The sequence below is a fragment of the Lynx rufus genome, unplaced genomic scaffold (genome assembly GCF_022079265.1).
Source record: "Lynx rufus isolate CCGP_SWC_20201006 ecotype Redwood Valley unplaced genomic scaffold, mLynRuf1.p SCAF_12, whole genome shotgun sequence".
Taxonomy (NCBI): Eukaryota; Metazoa; Chordata; class Mammalia; order Carnivora; family Felidae; genus Lynx; species Lynx rufus.
This window is the reverse complement of record NW_025814826.1, coordinates 15219530-15231404: the sequence shown is the minus strand read 5'-3', so window position 1 is coordinate 15231404 and position 11875 is coordinate 15219530.

Sequence of the window (11875 nt, the reverse complement as noted above, 5' to 3'; positions counted from 1 at the left end):
TTAAATGATACATCCAATAAGGGGTTAATTCCAAAATATATAAAGAACTTTTACAACTCACTCAACACCAAAAAGACAAATAATCTGATTTAAAAATGGGCAGAGGACCTGAACATACACACACACACACACACACACACATAAAATTTATTGTCAAATTGGTTTCCATACAACACCCAGTGCTCATCCCAACAGGTGCCCCCTCAATGCCCATCACCCACTTTCCCCTATCCCCCCACCTCCATCAACCCTCAGTTTGTTCTCAGTAATTAAGAGTCTCTTATGGTTTGTCTCCTTTCCTCTCTGTAACGTTTTCCCCCCTTCCCCTCCCCATGGTCTTCTGTTAAGTTTCTCAGGATCCACATATGAGTGAAAACATTTGGTATCTAGAAGACATAGAGATGGCCAACAGACATGAAAAGATGCCCAACACTGATAATCATCAAGGAAATGCAAATCCAAACAGCAAGGACATATCACGTTACACCTGTCAGAATAGCTAGAATCAAAGATGAGAAATAACAAGTGTTGGTGAGAATGTGGAGTAAAAGGAACGCTCACACACTGTTGGTGGGAATGCAAATCGGTGCAGCCACTGTGGAAAACACTATGAAGGTTTCTCAAAATATTAAAAATAGAAGGATATGATCCAGTAATTCCACGGGATTTATAACACTGAGCGTTTACTCAAAGAAAACAAAAACACTAATTCTTAAAGACATATGCACCCCTTTGCTTACTGCAGTGTTACTTATAATAGCCAAGCTACGGAAGCAACCTAAGTATCCACTGATAGATGAATGGATAAAGAAGATACGCTATATATATATATATATATATATATATATATATATATATATATATACACAAAGGAATATTACCCGCCATAAAAAAGAATGAGGTCTTACCATTTGCAACAACATGGGTGGACCTAGAGGGTATTATGTTAGGGGGAAAAAGTCAGACAGAGAAAGACAAATACCATATGATTTCACTTGTATGTGTAATATAAAAAATAAAATAAAATAAACAAAAGGCAGAAACAAACCCATAAATACTGACAGTTGCCAGAGGGGAAGGGCGTGAGGGGATGGGCAAAATGCATGAAGGGGAGACAGGGATACAGGCTTCTGGTTATGGAATGAGTAAGTCGTGAGGATGAAACACATAGCACAGGGAATACAGTCAGTGGTATCATAATGGCATTGTATGGTGACAGATTCTGGCCACACTTGAGGTGAGCACAGCATAACATATAGAGTTGTCAAATCAGTATGTTACACACCAGAAACAATGTAACGTAATGTGGCAACTATACTTCAATTAAAAACAAACAAAAAATGAAGCTCAGGTGGACAAAAGAGAAGGTAGAGACATGATTTAATTTGGACAATATTCCAGTTTTCTGAGTGCATGTGACGAGCTTCACAGGGTGCCAGGCCTTGCCAACTCAATGACAATTCCATCATGAACTCAAGAACTCTCTAATCTGTATTTCTGCACATCTGAACAGACATGATTTCCCTTCCCAGGCCCTGTATTGGCAGGGGTGAAAATGAGTGTTATGCATATATCCACAGAACACTAAGAGAAAGGGCAGTGCAAAGCTGGGGTTGAAAGCGTGGGAGGCAGTATAAGCACTTGGGTTAAGGAATGAGACTCTGGAAATCAAATGGCCACTCCTTGTCTTGGACAAGCTGCATATCAACCAGAAGCCTCAGTTGTTGAGGTGGTAAACGTCTGTACCTTCCTCTTAGAACTAGTTCAAAAACTGAGAAAAAAGACTACAAATGTACATTGCACCAAACAAGGGTCAGTTGATGTTTTTCCTGTATCCACTAGGCACAGGTAAATTAATAACCATAGAGAAATTATTTGAAAAATTCACTCAACATACTCCTGAGATATACTTTGTACATGATGCATGGTCTAGGTTGGCCAGCTACATTAGCCTGTGCTCAATAATTAAACCAATTTCTGTCTTCTTGGCCTAAACATACTAGCTCTCTGGGTTAATTTCATAATGTTCTATTCTATTTTACATAGAGCTAGATGTAATTTTTAAAAATTAGGAAAAAAGTTTTCGTGAACTATTCTCAGTATATTCTGAGGACAATAGGACCCTTAAAAGAATCTTCAATTTTCCTAATAAATCTTTCTCATCAATATCAGTTTATTCTCACATAAAATCAAAAGTAGCCATTCATGAAACTTTGACTAAAGTGGTAATAATATAAACAAATCTTAAAAACTTAAAACTACTTCTTATCTTCCAATTTTGGTTTACTCCCACCCCCCTCAAAAAACAAAAACAAAAAACACTTTTATACGCAAAAAGAAAAAAACTCACTGGCTCTAATAAAATAATACTCCCTTCCTCCTCAGTATTTGATTCAGGAAAAAATGTATCTGTAATTGTACTGAGGTTGACAGCCAACATTAGACATCTTGTAGCAGAAAGTTCTCTTAGGACATATATGGTTTTAGAAATACTGAAGAAAATCCATAGAGATTAATATTTCTAAATATTTAGGGAACCAAAAAATGAAAAAAATATCATTAACCATGTTAATATTCTAAGCAGTTTCAAATTGTCAATAAAAGAGGTAAGAAATTAAATGTTTTTCACCATCTGTAAGTGACATTCATACTGCTGAAAAATATATTTTTTCCTAACATTCATATTTAAACTCATAATACACTCTGGCTGGGGTTATTCTCATGAAAGCAAGAGATGGACAGGTTGAAAATGTGAGTTGATGATTATTAGCTTTTTAAATTCAAAAATATCTTTACAAAGCTATTTTAATAAACTCCAAAGGATTTAGTAATGATTTTGTTCCACTATTTTACACTGATAAATAGTATTTAATTTTCTTACATCAAATTACAAACAGTAATTTTCTTACTGTTTGAGGTAAGAAACAGATTAGTGGGTGGGGAGATTAACCATTTTATTGCAATGTAACCTGGCGGGGAGAAGTCTTGTGACTGAATGGGAGAAAATCCATTATAGTTACTTGACTTGTCAAAAAGGAATCTTGATGTGATTGAAGTACAAATTCAATTTGTAGCTTTAAAAAGGTAGAGGAAAGGCATTTTATTCTTAAATATATGATGCTATTGTGGCAACTTACAAATACTTAGATACATTCTAGTTCCCCTACCTGATGAACATCTGTGGGCAGATGGCCTTTCTATAGCAACTGGACACCAAAGGAACGTGTTTATTTTCTCTCCTCTGGATGCAGATTTGCAAATTTACAAGTCTAACTTTCTCTAACACTAACTGAAAATCCAAGTTTTCAATCACTTGAAAAAATTCTTATCCTTTCTTGATTTTTTGAAGATATTAATTACAATAATTGTAGAATATCTCTAATTTCTTACTCCAGTAAATATGCTACAGCCAACCCTGAATATGAGATAATGAACTCCAAGATTTCTGAATACAGCCACATGGAATTTCCTTTAAATGCTTATCCGGGATAGCACTTTCAAAGTTCCCATCATATTCAATTCCCTTACAAATTAGTGATGGTTCATGATGAAACAGGCTGTAGATAGTTCCCACTGATACATTTAATTTAGTTAAATGCTTTTCCGGCAGTTGTGTTCACACGACTGCCTCTTACAAGTTATTCAGACTCTTCCTATTTCTCCTTTTTTCCACCTTTAATCGTATCCCAGCAGGAAATAACAGCAAGTTTCGCAGCATCCATTTCTTCAATTTCTCCATTAAGGAGTCCTCCTATATCTTTGTATTTTCATAAACAGTGTTCTTTTCTCCACACGTAGAAATATTTTTAACCCAAATGGAACTTTAAAAATCACAGCAAACATTAAGACAAGGCAATTTTTGCTCTAGTTAAAACTGGGGTGCTTTCTGAAATGATCTGATGTGGTCTCACAGATCAACCAAAAATATGTACTAGTCCCCTAATGTGCAAGTCGGCCTTGGCTAAAGCAGAACATTTGCACTGGGTGTGAAGTTACTAGGAGCATAACTCCATGGGAGCACAGATTTGCCTGTCTCTTCACTGCTGTAGCCTCAATACACAGAGGTCTGGTGGCCAAAGTATCCAATAAACATTGTTGAATACATAAGTAAATAAATAAAATTAATTGAAAAAAATCTTAACAAAACGCATAAAAAAACTGTGAGAAGTTTTACTTTATGTCTTGTAGACTTGACAACCAAATAGAGTAGCTAGAAAGATAGGATTGTGCTCTGAAGGATATTACACAGAGAATTATGGGAACATGGAAATTAAAGTGCAGCTCCCTTACCCTCTACTCCAATATGGCAGCTTCTCCAGAGCCTATAGTTTCTGGGTCTGTAGGCAGTGAGGAAGGCCTTGGGCTGTTCTAAGGTCTCTGGACATGGCTGGTACAGTACCACATCCCCACTCTCAAGCAGAGACCAACAGTAAGAAGCATAAATGTGGCCCACAGAGACCTGTAGAGCCCTATGGGAAGAGTGAAATCAGCTCCCCACATGAGGGTCACATCACCCTGGCCTTCCTAAAAGTAAGAAGTAGCTGAACCAGTGAGCTGAGTTCCCCCAACCGCTGAAGCAGGGAGATTTCAAGGAGACTGAGGATGTGGGGAACAAGAAAGCTCCTTCTAGGAAAGAGGAATGGCCAAACTGCTTCAACATTTTCCTTTTCTTTATTTATGTAAAACCAGTACTTGGGATATCTGGACAATGAGCAGACAAAAAAGAGCACAACCACACACAGACACACAGACACACACACACACACACACACACACACACACACACACACACATTTAAGGGAGTTCAGTGGCCAAAACACGGATACCCAGTGAAACAGAGTTCCTGGAAAAGGCAGAAAACTTTAATAAAAAAACAAAAAGCACTAAAAGGATTCAACAACACCACAAAGATGTTCTGCAGCTAATAAAGATGATTTTCTAATTAGACATCTAGTACATGAATGTAAGGAGAATATAGTTGTTTGAGACCCAAATTAGGACCCAAAGATCAACTGAAAACAATCACAAAGGTTTAAAAAATTACTAATACACACACACACACACACACACACACACAATTTATATACATACACATATATCACACACACATGCACAAAAAGATAAGAGACTTAGAGGACAGATACAGAAGATTTAACATAAAAAAATAAGAGTTCTGGAAGGAGAAAAAGAAACAGTTGTAAGAATCACAGTAATTAAACAAATAATGGAATACAATATTTTAGTTTAAGTATGAAAAGAAAACAAGAGAAAAGAGATCAGACAAATTCTGGTGAAAATTTCTTAAACTTCAAAAATACGGTATATCTTACAATGTTCCAAGCAGAAAGAATAAACTGTCTACAAAGGAGATAATATAAAAGTGTCATGTGACTATTTTCAACTATAGACCCTAGAAATCAGTGGAATACTATTTACTATCTACTAAAAGGAAAGAATGAAATTCAAAATCTTATATCATTTATTTGTCAACGTAAAAGGAAGACAATTGGAGAACAGCAAAATTCAGGTACTATACCATCTATGTTCTTTACAGGAGAAAAATACTTAAATCAATTTAAGTGAATAACAAATGAAAGAGTACAGAGATATAAAGATGAGGTAACAGAAAGAGGAAAGCAGCCCCCTGTGTAGCTCAGAGCCACATCTTGGCATTCTCCATTTGAACATCAACAATCTCACACCACCCGAGCATCAGACAAGGCCCCTCTCCCTGAAGGTCATGTCAAAAACAAGGCCACCCTGTAATCATATACGAACTCAGAACAAAATATGAGCACTGTCCAAACCAGAAATTAGCAGACATATTCCTTTCCTAGCTAATACCAATGATGGGGCTACTTTACCAATTACAGCTACAGCCTCACTCACATCCACCCTCCTTGAGGATAAGAGTTATTAAGATGCCCAATCATAGAACTATACCTGCTCCTTGCAGTATCCAATATACTTCCTTAAACCATCCTCCAAATCCCTAAACCTAAACGCAAATTCTGTAGATTCTTTCTAACATCCTCTAAAGCTCCCCATGGTTTCTAACGGTATTAGCTGCCTCATCATCACAAATAAATTCAACTTGCTCAACTACAGGTGTATTCCTTGTGGTCTTGAGCTGAAGGACATTGATATTGAGTATAAAGAGAAGAGGAAACAGTGGTGAGCAATGGACTTTGCCCTTTACAAAAAAAGGGTAAAGATAAGCTGGCTGAGAATTTGTTAAAAAAAAAAAGAAAAGAAAGGAAAGGAAAAAAAAGCTTAATAAAGAACCTTGAAATTGAAAAGATGAAGAGATACACTGCAAGAGAAAGTCTAATATAGGGTACAATGAAGATTACCAAACTAGCTCAGTAAACCCTAGAACTGTTAAGGGGAGGAACACTGGTGTACCTTGAGATAGAGAAAACTAGAAAAGTAAAAGCAATTCAAGTGATCTCACGAAGAGGGCAGGTAGAGGAAAAGGATAACTTCATAATAAACATATTTTCATTTATTCAACAACTATGTATTGATTGCCTTACTGTATACAAGTTATTTTTCCAAGTACTTCAGATACAACAATAAATCAAGCCATACAGTGTTTGCCTTCATGAAACTTTGATTATATTGGGGAAAGACAGTAAATAAAATACATACATAATGTGTTTTCATATGGAAAAGATTCCTGAAGGAAAATAAAACTGGCTAAGGAACCAGAACATGATGGGAAACGTCTTGTAAATACTCTGTTGAAGCAACAAGCAAGCAGAGACCTGAATAGAGTCAGGGAGCACCACAAATACCTTGGGCAGCTTAGCAAGGCAGAAGGAAAAGTGAGAGCAAATGTTCTGAATTGAGACTATTCTTGCTGTGTTTTATAACAGCAAGAATCCCAGTGAGGCTGGAGCACAATGTGACAAGGAAAAGCTGTAGGACGAGAGGAAGCCAGGGACCAGGTCATAAAGGAGTTGGGATTTTGAACAAATAAAGCATTTTCATACAGAATAAGAAGTCACACAATCAGCAGCTACATTGGTTCAGTTGCCCAGAATCTCTGCCAGGCTGTTTTCTAACCTTCTCTTCTGCCATCCTTAGAACACTGACTCTTCATTGTCTTTATTCTCCACTTCCTCACAGTGGTAATAGGGCTGCTGCAGCTCCCAGAATCATCTCTTCACACAACAGGCCAAGCAGGAATGAAGGCAGGAGTATAAAAGCTTTTTCTCCAGAAGATCTGTTTTTCGTTTTTTTTTTTAATCATAAAAGGATTCTTCTTCAGTCTCATTGATTACACTATGCCATTGGCCTGGATTTAGAGTAAGCTCTGGCAAAAGGAAATGGGATGTCAATTATGCCAATTACCTCAGGGGTAACACTAACCATCTCTAGGAATGGGAGAGGCCACCCTTTTCCTCAAGGTATAAGTTAAGGTATAGTTTAGGTTAAGGTATAAGTCGGAGTTCTATTAACAAGATAAAAAGGGAGAAGGAGGAATGGCTCTTGAGTAAGCAACCAAAAGTCTGCCACCAAAATCCACAATATCTACAAATTCAAGGAAGGAAATTCATGGGTCACATCTTTCAAATGTTAAGGATGCATTTGAAAAAAAAAATTAGCACTTAATCCTAATGAAACTACTGTGTAAAATAGGAAGAGAAGAAAATTAGCAAAAACAAGAGAATATATTATCCTCAATTTTAACTCAATATTATCTTTATCTCATTTGAAATCAGAGATCTGAAAGCAATGGCCACTATTCCCTTTTTATTTCACATTGTCTTAGAGGTTCTAGTAGTGAATGTAATAAATCATGAAAATTAAATAATCTATACAAATGTTTAGAAAAAAGAAAATATAAAATTGCTACTTTTTCTGATAGTATCAGAAAATATAAGATCAGAAAATATAAGAGAAGGGCCACTGACTTGTTTTCCATTAGCTTCCCCATGAAAGCTCCCTTGTGTCTCCATCTACCATAAAGTAACTGGTAGAATTAATATGAAACGTTGGTAAGATGCTGGGATACAAGATAAATGTACCAAAATCAATAGCTTTTCTCTATTCAGAATATGCACTTGAAAATACAAATCAGAATATATTTTATTGTCAAGTGGAAAAAAATGGAAAAACACAAGAAAATGTTAAGGAACACATTTAGCAAGAAAGACAGGAATTCTATTAAAAAAAATGAAAATCTTCTTGATGGGAACCAATGGAAAGATATCATTTTTTTCTTGGATGGACAGATTTAATATCATGTACACACACACACACACACACACACACGGAGTTTTCTTATACATAAATTGAATCCAGCTTTTATTAGAAACCAGCAGGTAGGATGTTTTTACTGGATAAAGTGATTTTAAATTTTATATGAAAGCATTTAAGAATGTCTTTCTAAAAGCTGTGAAATAGAAGCATATGAATAATCTCCAAAGATACGTGTCAATATTCTTATTTTATAGATCAGAATACTGAAGCTCAGAAGCTGTTACGTTGCCCAAGGTCACATGGCTAGTCAGTGAACCAGGACTCAGACTCAAGTCAGCCTATGTCCAAAACACATATTACTGTCTTGGAGTCAGAGTGAATTTACAGTTATTAGGAAGACTGCCTAACCCACCTATCGGCTTCACTAATGCATTTTTGTTGGGTATTAAACCTTATAAAAATAAAAGTCAGTGTTACTTTTTTTAATTTACTCATTCAATTTACTAATTATTTACTACCAAATCAACTTTATTATGTGTTATGTAAAATAAATTATAATAAATACAATCATTTAGTTATTAAAATAATTATTAACTGATTGTTATTAATTATTTTAATTATTTAATTTACTTACATGAGCCAAGAATCAACTATACTCCCCATGTCCTAGACAAGAATATATTCCTCTATATACATGTTCTGATTTGGTCTGTAAGGCCTACCAGTGTGATATTGAGTTGAAACATACAAAAAACATATTCAAGGAATGAAATCATTCTATTGAAGCCTTTGCATCCTTTTCCTTCAAACCAACCCTGGTCCTGCTAGACCTCCTAAAGTCTGAGGAGGAAGAGAGGCCACGTGGATTTCCAGGAAAGAAAAGTAATCCAAGGATCCATGTAAAAGTTCACTCACAACAAACTGATACAAATATTGGAATATGACCCAAAAGGGAAAAAGGTATGTGTTTGCGTATTTTGGGAAGGGTAAAATCTTCGAGTCCTCTCAAGAATCCTAACTACGCAATTCATAGGTTTCTTTGACTCAATTTCTACAGGAAAATTTCAGAATAGAAAGACATATCTGTTAATGAACTCCTGAGCAGGGTGCTTAGTGTTCATAATTTTTCATTATGATATATTTTGTGCAATTCAAAATTAGAAATGCTGAATGAGGAAAGGTAGTTTTTGTCAAAGCTCTTCAAATAAACTCACCTCAATAAATATTTTCAGAGAATCTATTATGAGCAAGGAATTGGACTATGTAGAATAAAAGCTGATTAAAATACTGTGTTCTCTGGGAATTTACAATCTTGTGTGTAGAACAGGAATATACACCTCAAGAAATAATGTGGTGGTAAAGACACTATAGAAGGATAAATCAAATGCAAAGATTTACTCTACTAAGAGGATTCAAGGAGGAACTATATAAATTATGACTGGAAGTCTTTTTTTTAAGTATCTTTTTTAAAATTTTATTTTAATTCCAGTATATTTAACATACAGGGTTGTATTAGTTTCAGGTGCACAGTATACTGATTCAACAATTCCATACATCACCCAGTGCTCATCATGACAAGTGCACTCCTTAATCCCCATCAACTATTTCATCCATCCCCTACCTACCTACCTACCTCCCCTCTGGTAACCATCAGTTTGTTCTCTATAGTTAAGAGCCTGTTTCTGGCTTCTCTCTCTCTCTCTCTCTCTCTCTGCCTCTCACTATCTCTCTTTTTTTGCCTTTGTTCACTTGTTTCTTAAATTCCACATAAGAGAGCAATCATATGGTGTTTTTCTCTAGTTCTCTCCATGTCATTGTAAATGGCAAGACTGCATAATTTTTTATGGCTGAATAACATTCCTATACACACACATACACACACACACACATATTCATATATATATATATATATATATATATATATATATATATATCACATCTTCTTTATACATTCCTCTATCGATGAACACTTGGGCTACTTCTGTAATTTGGCTACTGTAAATAATGCTACTATAAACATAGGGGTGTTGAACTGGAAGTCTTTGGCAGGCCATTGACAGGTGAGAATGGGAAGGAGAGAAAGAAGTCATTAGGTGAGAAAACACGTGGAGACTAGAAAGCACAGGTATGCCAAAGGCTGAGCAGGCCACCATGAAGCACAGACCGCTGGGATGAGATGCGTGTGCTTCACAGGGAATGTGAGCAGCGAGATAGAATGGGGAGGATGGGTAAAGGGAGACAGAGACAGCAAGAATAGAATTGGAGTGAAAGGAGCATGCAAAGAATTTGTACTTCCTCTTTACGCTATGGAGATCCACCAACAAAATTTTAGTAGGTCGTGAAGGAATAATCCAGGAATTTTTTTGTCTGACTTGAAATACAATGAAACTTCCCTTTCATTCTTTCCTATTTAATATTTTCTGAAAAGAAATCTGTAAGGAATTTAGAAATATTCCATAATAAATTTTCTAAAAAACAAACAGTAGAAAACATATGTCCAAGTATTTACATTCTAATTTATATTCTAAGTGCAGAGAAGGGCCACTGACTTGTTTTCCATTAGCTTCCCCATGAAAGCTCCCTTGTGTCTCCATCTTTTTTTTTAGAGAGAGAGAGAAAGAGTGTGCATACACAAGCAGGTGAGAGGGGCACAGGGAGAGAGAGAGAGAATCTCAAGCATGTTCATGCTCAGCCTGACACAGGGCTTGATCCCACAACGACCCTGGGATCATAACCTGAGTCAAAATGTAGAGTGGCTTCTTCAACAGACTGAGCCACCCAGGCACCCACCTTGGGTCTCAATCTTGTGCTGAAATGAACTGGCTTCTCTCCAAGTAAGGACACAAGTCAAGCTCCTAATCCACCCATCACTGATTGTCAGTGGTGCTTCCTCATGTTGAGATCGTTTCTGTCAATCAGAAACCAAGACTAGCTGAGCTACAGGTACTTGCTGGAGAATTGCGAACTGACTGGCACTGGGAACTTGCCAGGAATACTAATATTTGAAAGTGATAGTTTAATAGGAAACCATTCATTTAAATTATACAAGTCCTATTATATTAAATTGGAATACAAATAGAGGATTCCTAGACAGCATTATCTCCAGTCTACAGAGAATTCCATCATTGAAATGAGGTGTAGTATTGTGCCTTCTACCATTGAGAGTGTGGAAATAAGAATTATTCACTTTAAAAATATTTCTGCATCTTCTTTTATGTAAGTAGAAAAGAAAAACACAGTCAAAGATACTGGACACTATGTTTTACCACTTCTTTATATTTGGCCTGCTAAGATAAATTTTATATTCTTTTACTTTCAAAGTAAGGTTTATATGCTCTTCTGTCAGAAACTAAATCCTGGACCATTTATTACAAAGGGAATACTGTGCTGAATTTAGGAAGCTCAGAGTCAAATTAATGGCCCAATGATAAGATTCTATTGCATTCAGACATCTGGTATGATCACTTCCTTCCTATAAACCATCTCTGCACTATTTTAAAATTCAATTTGATTTAACAAACATTTACTGAGTATCTACCATATACCAAGCACTAGGCTAGACATTTGGGATGCAGATATAAATATCTTATCTGGCACTTTAAAAAGATATGAAAGCTACCACAAGTCCAGTAAATGGAAGAACGTACATCATAAATAAATATGTCCA